Genomic DNA, 10,067 nt, shown 5'->3' with positions numbered 1-10,067 from the left:
GTATACCCATCCGCAGGTCTAGCGTGGACTTGCAGGTTGTCATCGCAGCTTCGCACTCTGGACACGCACGAAAACCCAGGAGCCAGGAGCAGGCCAACGCGCTAAAGCAAATTAATTGCTTCAAGAGGGTCTTTCATGGTGCTAAGAAGACGGCACAAGTTGAACGCCATGGCACTGCGATGCTCGCCTCTGGAAGAACAAAGCGCCGAGAGGGAACTGCGCGCTTCTTTGCATTTATTATATTTATTTCATCCGCCATTTTATACCTCGTGACACAATTCTAACAAACTCATTGGTTGATCGGTCGGACCACACCATCGCGTGACAAAAAAAAAACAAAAAAAAAAAACGCCAAACGTATGTTTACGGACGGCATCGTCACAGAGAAGGGAGCAGTCGAACTCAATAACAAAATGAAGTAACAAAGTGAATAAAAAAAAAATAAAAAATAAGAAGGGAGCCGTTGGAGTTTCGGACGGCGTCTTCTTTGATGAGAGGAGCTGCTCTGGCCAGAGCGGCCAGAGCAGCCGTGCTGCTCTGGCTGCTCGGAATATTCCTTTTTGTTCTTTTTCTTACTCTACAGGGTGTCACGACCCTTATTTGAAGCTGATTTGTTAAATTAATAACAAACAACGCGTTGGAACGGAGGAGGTAGAGAGTCTTGGTGTCAGAATTTGACGTGGTAGAAAAGAAAAGAAAATAACGAATGCACAATACATACCGTATGCCAAGACCGTTATACTCCGCACTTGGCGAGGCCTTATGACGCAGCCGACGACCGTAAGGCTATTTATTTTGTTTCTTTAGATTTTTTATTGTGACGACTACTGCACTGTGCCTCGGAGTCTCCAGCGGAGATCCGGCAGTTTTTCATAATTATTATTATTGTCGTTTGAAGGGCACTCTTCGTATGCTGCTTCGTTTCTGACGCCATAAAAAAATGGGGCGGGATTACTTTGCACCACGTATAAACAAAAATAAAAAAAGTTTAGTTCATGGTCGGATTGGTTTGTGGATACAATTAGTCCAATAAAATTAGTCCAATAATTGATAAGTACGATTATTTAGCTTCATTATTAGCATCTTTTGTGTGCATGCGTGAAATACAGCACACAACGAGAAGACACGAGAACAACGCTGCAACTGCTGGACCATAGACCACTTTTGAGAAAATGCGCCGCATGACAGGGAGGGAGTAAGGGATACAAAAAGTAGACTATTTAATGTCACCAAATTCCTGGGCGGGGAACACTTGGCGGTATCAGTGTATCGTTTTGAAAGCGATACAAAAACACGTCGGGGACACTGGACTTCTGGACCAACTTTGAGTGCGTGCGCGTCTGATGTGTGTTTAGGCCATTCTTTCTTTTTAGATTGTAGGCGGGAAAAATCCACTCGGACTAGAGCCTGAGTAATGCAGAGCTGTTACTCAGGCCCCAGTCAGTGTGGATTTTTCGCGCCTATAATCTAAACAGAAAAAATATTTTTATGGCGTCAGAAACGAAGCAGCATAGAAAGAGTGTCCTTCAAACGACAATAATAATTACTAAAACCTGCATGCCGGATCTCCGCTGGAGACTCCGAGGCACATTGGAGTAGTCGTCACGATAAAAAATCAAAAGAAACAAAATAAGAGCCTAACGGTCGTCGGCTGCGTCATAAGGCCTCGCCAAGTGCGGAGTATAACGGTCTTGGCATACGGTATGTATTGTGCATTCGTTATTTTCTTTTCTTTTCTACCACGTCAAATTCTGACGCCAAGACTCTCTACCTCCTCCATTCCAACGCGTTGTTTGTTATTAATTTAACAAATCAGCTTCAAATAAGGGTCGTGGCACCCTGTAGAGTAAGAAAAAGAACAAAAAGGAATATTCCGAGCAGCCAGAGCAGCTCCTCTCATCAAAGAAGACGCCGTCCGAAACTCCAACGGCTCCCTTCTTATTTTATTTTTTTTTATTCACTTTGTTACTTCATTTTGTTGTTGGGTTCGACTGCTCCCTTCTCTGTGACGATGCCGTCCGTAAACATACGTTTGGCGTTTTTTTTTGTTTTTTTTTTTTTTGTCACGCGATGGTGTGGTCCGACCGATCAACCAATGAGTTTGTTAGAATTGTGTCACGAGGTATAAAATGGCGGATGAAATAAATATAATAAATGCAAAGAAGCGCGCAGTTCCCTCTCGGCGCTTTGTTCTTCCAGAGGCGAGCATCGCAGTGCCATGGCGTTCAACTTGTGCCGTCTTCTTAGCGCCATGAAAGACCCTCTTGAAGCAATTAATTTGCTTTAGCGCGTTGGCCTGCTCCTGGCTCCTGGGTTTTCGTGCGTGTCCAGAGTGCGAAGCTGCGATGACAACCTGCAAGTCCGCGCTAGATCTGCGGATGGCTACACAGGGGGGGGGGGGGGGGGGGGGTGCGGTGTGTGGATGATTTGTGAGGTGCCCAAGAGGAAGTCGGTCAAAGCTCAGTGCCGGGGCGAAGTCTCGATACGGAGCGGTTCCCTTTTCGAAGGATCGCACGCACCTGACGCTTCTCCAACTCATGAAAATCACCCTCCGGATGCCAGAACCTACCGTGCGCCGTCATTCAGCGGGAGGCTGATATCGCAAGTAAGACAATAACTGATTGGGCGAGCCTTTGTCGGGAGGTTGTGGTAAATGCCGTCTTTAAGCATTCAGACATGATTGGTGGCGACGGCGTGACTGTAGAACCAGACGAGAGTATGTCCGGTCGGCACAAGTACCATCCCGGGTATTTAAGGCATGGTCAGTGGGTTTTCGGCGGTGTGGCGCGTTGCAGCGGGTGCTGCTTTCTTGTTCCCGTGGAGACCCGTGACGCTAAAACCCTGCAAAGGCTAATAGCCGAGTGGGTCCGCCCTGAAACAAGAATAATCACTGATTGTTGGGCTGGCTATCGCAAGCTTGCAGATGACGCTCGCTTCACGCACCTCACCGTCAACCATAAGCTTAACTTTGTCGACGCGAACACTGGTGCGCACACCAATACGGTGGATTGCACCTGGGCCCACGTCAAAAACTCTCTTCCATCTGGACGGCGCGAGAGCCACCATTTCACTGGTCAAATTGCAAAGTTCATGTTTTGGAGAAGAGACAAGGCGCGCGGAAACACTGATAGATTCCAGTCGTTCGTCGCCGCGGCCGCCAAAATCTAGAGCCCCGACGCAGACATGGCGAGGATTCTGACGGCCCCGGTGACTTCGAGGGATCCGCTGCGCTGAGCCCGTCACCCGCCTGCATGCATAAAGACGACTTATGCGCCAGCCACTCGTCAAGTGCTCGTTACGTCAGTTATAGGTTCTGGTAGCGGTCTAAACGGTCCTTTTCAGGGCCCCCATATTTTGCAAACGGAGCTGTGTTTTTAATGCGGCACCCCGTGACTCTGTAAAAAGTTCACAGGAAAGACCCAGCAAAGGTATGTGGTCCCCAACTTGGATATCGGGTGTTATGATTCAAATAAAAATTGTTCTTGCTTATTTCGCGCCTGTGATCAAAATAAATGCCGCCGTTGCAGTCGTCCCGCGGTGCTATTGCTCGCCCATTCGCCGTCGGCGTGCCTCAGCTTCGTCGTCTTTGCTAGCGGCGCACCGGCGAAGCCGGCCTTTGATCCGAATAAATGCCGCCGTTGCAGTCGTCCCGCGGTGTTGTTGCTTGCTCTATGGCCGTCGGCGTGTCACAGCTTCGTCGTCTTTGCTAGCGGCGCACCGGCGGAGGCGGTTGATCTGACACACCGCGTTCGGCTTTGGCTAGCAGACGGCGTTCGTAAAATGGCGTCAGCTGTTGCTAGCTTCACGCGGCGGTACCGTGCGTGCTTCTATTCATTTGGTGTTCGTTGCCATGGTGACGGCAAGGAAAGCAGACGAACTTTTTGATGCGGAAGAACGCTGCGGCGTAGCGATACCAGGTGCGTTCTAAGGCCCTTCCCGCATGCTTTTCAATGGGCGGAAGGCGAACAAAAAGAGTTCGAAATAAGGACTTAACGCAGAAGGCTGCATTTCTCCAGCGCCTCATAATTTGACGAGCCTTGCACGAAAAGCATGTTTTTAGACCGGAGTTTGGAGATAGTTTTTTTTACAACAACATGGGTCTAAAGTATCAATGTGCCGAATGCCCAATCCCAGTATGTATTTTGGCCTACATTGTTAGTGGTGTTTGGTGTGCCTGCAGATGCTATCACTTGGTGCACCACTCTTACAGGAAAGAGACCGAGCATGCAAGAGCAGCACATTGGCCACGGCAAGGGAAACTCTGCATTTGGATGTGTCGCCCAATGATGCCTCCGAAAAAGACCGAGACCATGAGGCATCACATAGTGGACCTTCTGTCATCCAAGTGGATCCAGCTAGTGCAGAATGCCCAATCTCAGTATGTATTTTGACCTACATTGTAGCCTGCTGTTTGGTGTGCCTGCTATCACTTGGTTCACCACTCTTACAGGAAAGGGATCGCACATGCAAGAACAGCACGTTAGCCACAGCAAGGGAAACTTTGCATTTGGATGCGTCGCCCAGTGATGCCTCCGAAAAAGACGGAGCCCACGAGGCGTTGCATAGTGATCCTTCTGTCGTCCGAGTGGATCCAGCTAGAGCAGAATGCCCACTCCCAGTATGTATTTCTGCCTACATTGTTACGTGCTGTGTTTGGTGTGCCTGCAGATGCTATCACTTGTTGCACCACTCTTACAGGAAAGGGACCGAGCCACTTCAGTGGCGTCGCAGGTTGCAAGCTCGAGTGAACTTACGTGCGTGTATGTCATCCGGCCACCCACATGCAGTACATGGAGCCAGACATGTTCAAAAAGGCTAATAAAAGGTGCCTGCACAGTAAGAATTTTGAAGAATGTATCCTAAATATCACGATTTTCATGTTCCAGGTACACAGACGCCAAAGTCTTGGTATGTCAGCAAAGGCATACAAACAGAAAAACCTTCGCAAACATCGGTTGAAATTCAGGCGTCGACCACATCCTCCGGTATGTGATGCAGTGTCTTTACATAGGCTTACATTTGAAAGAAGAGATCATAACTGAATTTCATTTGCAATGCACTTTTGTTGCAGATGCATTGCACAGCTGTGTTCGTCCCGCGAGGACCAGTCCGTTTCGGAGGTGGCAGGCCCAAGTCCCCTGGGAGATGAGACCGGTGCCCCAGGACATCTACAAGCAGCAGAAGGAACTCAGGGTGAGCACTTACACGAAATTGGAACAAAACAATGAATAACTGTCTCTATGCTTATTCCTACTGTGTAGCAGAAGCAACCTTCGCACAACACGAGCAGCCACTTCAGCGGTGCTCTACGCCTATCAGTGGCACAGTCCCCAGCTCTTTGGACTTGGACGACACTCCTCAGACTTCGCAGCCCGACACCGATCCTGTGGACATGAGCGATGAGGAGAGCGACTCTGAGGACATGTACAGCGATGCCCTGGACACCAGCTATCGGCCAAATGATTCGATCGACTCAGATGAGGAACTGGATTCTCCAGACACCAGTCCCTGGAACGACTCCGTGACCTCGGATGGTGAAGGACCTGATGCGTATGTGCTCACTGTACCTTCTCGAAACCATAATTTTATGCTACAAATAGGATATAGCTTTGATGTTCTGGATTTTGAGTGTTAAGTCCTAAATGATCACCTAACACAAAGGCTTCAGAAGTATATCTGATGCGTGGGGGCAACATCCGGGGGCTCATGTTGCATCGTGTAGTTCACCTCTCTCTCTCTCTTTATATATATACCGGGTGATTCAGGGAGACGGCAGGCTCTTTAAATCGACCGGAAAATTCGGTTTCCTAACCTATCGCGCTACGACTTTGTGCAGCGTTGCCCACAGATGGTGCATTTTTTTTTTTTTTTTGTAAAATTTGGGAAGAGCGAACTTACCTGAGGAAAAAGTAAAGAAAGAAAAAGGCTTAGCTCCTATGGAAACGCAGCGACGCCACCGGTCTTCAAACAACACGGTGCCGTTTCGCGCGGGACACAAGAGATGACGCAACGAACGAGCGTACGGCGCCGAGAGCCGGCCTCTTTAGCAGACAATCTTTTCGACTCAAAAGCGGCGCGCGTTCCGCGGGCGGCGACAGTCGCAAAAACAAAAACAGGTGCGGTAACAACAGGAACTGCAGTTCCTTGTCTGCTAAATATGCCGGCTCTCGGCGTCGTCTGCTCGTTCGTTGGCGGCAGTTAGCGTCGCGACCGTTTGCGCCATCTCTTGTGTCCCGTGCGAAACGGCGCCGTGTTGTTTGAAGACCGGTGGCGTCGCTGCGTTTCCAGCCTTTTTCTTTCTTTACTTTTTCCTCAGGTAAGTTCGCTCTTTGCAAATTTTACAAATACAATGCACCAACTGTGGGCAACGCTCCACAAAGTCGTAGCGCGACAGGTTAGGAAACCGAATTTTCCGGTCGATTTAAAGAACCTGCCGTCTCCTTGAATCACCCGGTATATCAACAGCAACTGACGAAGCACAGTGCAGAAAAATGAAGGCTGCAGTCTGATAGAATCTTTGGAGATTGATTAGTGAGAACGCACATATTGGACAAACAATGAATGACAACTTCAAACGAACGGATTAACAAGGCTTCCAAAGAAAGAATACATGTCACCAACTACTGATTAGCTTGTGGCACCTCGTCGTCTATGGAGTGCAGCCTGCTTCAACAGCCTCACGGGTGGTGAGAGGGGGGGGGGGGGGGGGGGTCGGAACAGCTTTTAGGGTGGGGGCATGCCCCCTGTGGTGTAGAACCTGTGGGGGCAACTGCCCCCCTGGTTCCGGAGCCACTGACTTAACAACGAGCGAAAGCGTAGAGGAAATGGAAAAAACACAGCTTCTGAAGCAAGTTTTAAATGCACTGCTTGTTTTGTTTTGCAGAGAGTGCAGCACCTCTGCCACGACCACCAACCCCGTGAAAGAAAGGAAGTTCATCGTCTGCGCTTCAATGCTCCTGCAGTTGCTTTCGGTCTGTAGGGAATGCTTGGCTCCTGCACATACAAGTTTGAGGGAACGAGGGACCTTGCTGCATGCCGTGACTGTGTGTGTAAGGGGCCACAAGACTGTCTCGGAAAGCCAGCCCAGGATTAATGGGAAGGCAATGATGAATCTTCTCCTACCCGCCGCCATTACATTCTCTGGGGCCAGTCCTACACGAGATATTCGTCTCCTGAGCTCTGTAGGTGTTGCCGTTCTTCAAAAGAGCCAACTCTTCCTGATTCAAGGCTGTCTGGTGTTCCCTGCCGCTGCAAAGGTGAGTACACCTGCCTAGAGAATTGTTGGTTAAACATGTATCTCTTTGTGTTGAGATTGATGTTATATTTCTGTATTTCAAAGGTATGGAAAGAAGAGCAGACCACCCTCCTTACAGCGATGCGTGGCAGCAAGCTTCACCTGGCAGGCGACGGCCGTGCCGATTCTCCCGGCTACTCGGCGAAGTATGGCACGTACACGCTGCTAGAAAAAAACATCAACAAAATCCTACACTTCGAGGTTATCCAGGTAAGAACTGGCTAAGTAGAAAATTGCCTACTTCAATTGAGTTATTTATCTTGTTACCTTTCGTTTATAACTAAGTAGAATATTTGTTTGGGTATTGTTTTATGTAGATTTGTGCGAATATTTGAATAGTAGTTTCGAAAGATACGATATTCGATATTCGCTTCGACATGAACTGGACTATTCGCGTTTTTCGAAGTCTTGATTGCGGCGGGTTAGCTCCGTTGAGTGCACTTCTTACCGAGCATTAGTGCACTAGCAATGCCCGCGGAAGCGAGCTCCGCAAGTAGCGCTTCTCTACATTGCATCTGTGCTCGGTAAGAAGCGCACTCAACGGGGTAACCTGCCGCAATAAAGACTTGGAAAAGTATAAATATCGCAATTGCGTGCTTGGAAGAAAAGCATACATCAAAGCGGGATAGTGCACGCGTGCCAGCTGTATTTGAAAATAAATGGAAAATTTGTGAATGTGTATATCTACATTGTAGTAAAAATTTCAAAATTAAACAGACTGTTATGCAAGATTATATTATGTTAGGCAAAGATGCCCTTACAATCTGCATTCAGCATGCGCGATTCAGTATTTTTAACCCGAGATTAACGAAAGAACATTTTATATAGCAAGATGTGTAAATTCACTCAATTGGGTATAGATGGCCATCTCTATAGGATTCATTTTATGTCAAATCCGTCGTTTACTTGTCATCCCAAGACATCAGACCTTCCGAGGTCACAGTTCATAAATATAGATAAATTAAACTCAGCTTTTAAATGAACAAGTGTTCTATATTTTGTTACCTTTTCTTTTTACATCAGTCAACAGAAGTCAAGTCCAGCAACAACATGGAAACCGAGGGCCTCAAACGTTCCTTCGACCATCTCCAGGGCTGGAAGTTCTGCCCGCATGTGCTCGTCACGGACCGCCACTTTGGGGTGAACGCCCTGATGAAGAGCAACTACCCCAACACCAAGCACCGTTTCGATGCATGGCATGTTGCCAAAGGTAACATTATCTTACCAAACGGATTACGTAGTACAAGTGATGCTGAACTTAGTTTTTAGTTAGCTTGGTGCTGCCATTTGTTTTAGTTTGTTGAACATATATGTATATTGTCATTCAAAATGCATTGTTACTCTGCTTGCCATGCACACACCTTTTCTAATTTTAAGGCATCGGGAGCAAGCTGGCCCTCGCGGGGAAAACAAAGCACAACAGCCTGCTAAACAAGTGGGTCAAGACTGTCCGGGGACACGTTTACTGGTGTGCCCAAACCAGTGATGACAATGGTGCACTGGTGCTGGCCAAGTGAATGTCCTTGATGCGCCATGTGGACAATGTGCACCAGCATCCCGACCCGCTCTACCTTGCTTGCACGCATGCCCCAATCGTTGAAGAACGCTGGTGGCTTCATAAGGGTAATGTTGACATATACCAGGGAATTTACAGTGTGCATCATCCTTACCATTTAACCTGGTGCTGTTTCTAACTGCAGGAACTGAGCCGTACGACGCCCTCGAAAAGGTGGTAATGTCACGACAGCTGCTGAAGGACATCCCTAAGCTGTCTGGAGATGGCCAGACGTACCGGCTCGAGTCCTTTCACAGCCTGCTGCTACGATTTACCCCAAAGTCGAGCCACTTCAGTCTGGAGGGCATGGAGGCACGGTAGGTTGAGATTTTGAAGTATTCTAGGGCAACGAGGTTCCCTTTTATGTTTGTAGAATGGTGAAATATGCTAAGGACATATTCTGCCTATTTTGCGTGGCCTTCACAGGACTGCCATTGCTGTCCTTCATTACAACGCCAACTCGGACCGAAAGCAGGCCGCAACCAAGGTTGGCAAGGACTGCTTTGTCCTGAAATTCCCCAAGGCGAGGAAAGGCGAGTGGGTCGTCAACCGCAAAATGGAGCCTGCGTCCTACGGTAAATGCAAACGTTTTTATTGACACAATGTATGTGACTTAATTCTTATCATTCTTGACCTAGACTACACCCAGAAGCTGTTCGGCTGCTTCCTGGAACTGGCAGAGGGAGTCCGGACCTACCAGGAGGCCCATGCCACCTACGTTCTCCGCTTACGAGGGAAGTCTCTGTGCAGCGTTTCCCAGAGGCCAAACAAGGAAGCCGCCATCCTGGACCCACAGGTCCAGGTTCTCGACTTAGCAGTACTGGAACCCTGTGTATGTGGCCGACGGAAACGGTTCCCTAATCCTTCTGACCACACAGCATGGGAGCCTGACACGTCGGCGACGGCCCAGCCTGCCCCAAATCCACCATACAAACTCCTTGTAGGCCGTGAACCTGTATTTTCTGAAAAAGGTACATGCCATGTAGCATTTCGGTAAAACTTGCTTTACCTGAACTATCAAGTTGAGACACTCGCGAACCAGCACCCTTTCATTTCAATAACAACGAGCAAGACTAGTTTATTTTCCCCACAACTTGTATCTTTGGGGTCTGTCAGTTGCTGCACTTCGGCAACTCAGTTTGCCACAAAGGGCTTCCGTCGGTTTGCTGCCCCCTTGACCCAGTACGTTGGCACTGTGGAGTCCGTCCAGAGCCGCGT

General features: G+C 48.5%; 1 long non-coding RNA gene and 1 pseudogene across 1 annotated transcript; both read left to right on the top strand.

Moving 5' to 3' along the window:
* The first annotated feature begins 4,576 nt into the window (after positions 1 to 4,576).
* Positions 4,577 to 5,094, top strand: LOC115324743. Its single transcript, XR_003919369.3, has 4 exons — positions 4,577 to 4,618; positions 4,699 to 4,825; positions 4,887 to 4,985; positions 5,072 to 5,094. It is a non-coding gene; the product is annotated as an uncharacterized LOC115324743 (long non-coding RNA).
* A 1,729-nt stretch (positions 5,095 to 6,823) lies between these two features.
* On the top strand, positions 6,824 to 9,835 carry LOC115330450 (annotated as a pseudogene).
* The last annotated feature ends 232 nt before the right edge of the window (positions 9,836 to 10,067 follow it).

The sequence above is a fragment of the Ixodes scapularis genome, unplaced genomic scaffold (genome assembly GCF_016920785.2).
Source record: "Ixodes scapularis isolate PalLabHiFi unplaced genomic scaffold, ASM1692078v2 PGA_scaffold6__148_contigs__length_123643588, whole genome shotgun sequence".
NCBI classification, from domain to species: domain Eukaryota; kingdom Metazoa; phylum Arthropoda; class Arachnida; order Ixodida; family Ixodidae; genus Ixodes; species Ixodes scapularis.
Note: the sequence above shows the minus strand (reverse complement) of the source record. Positions and strands in the feature narration are given on the sequence as shown.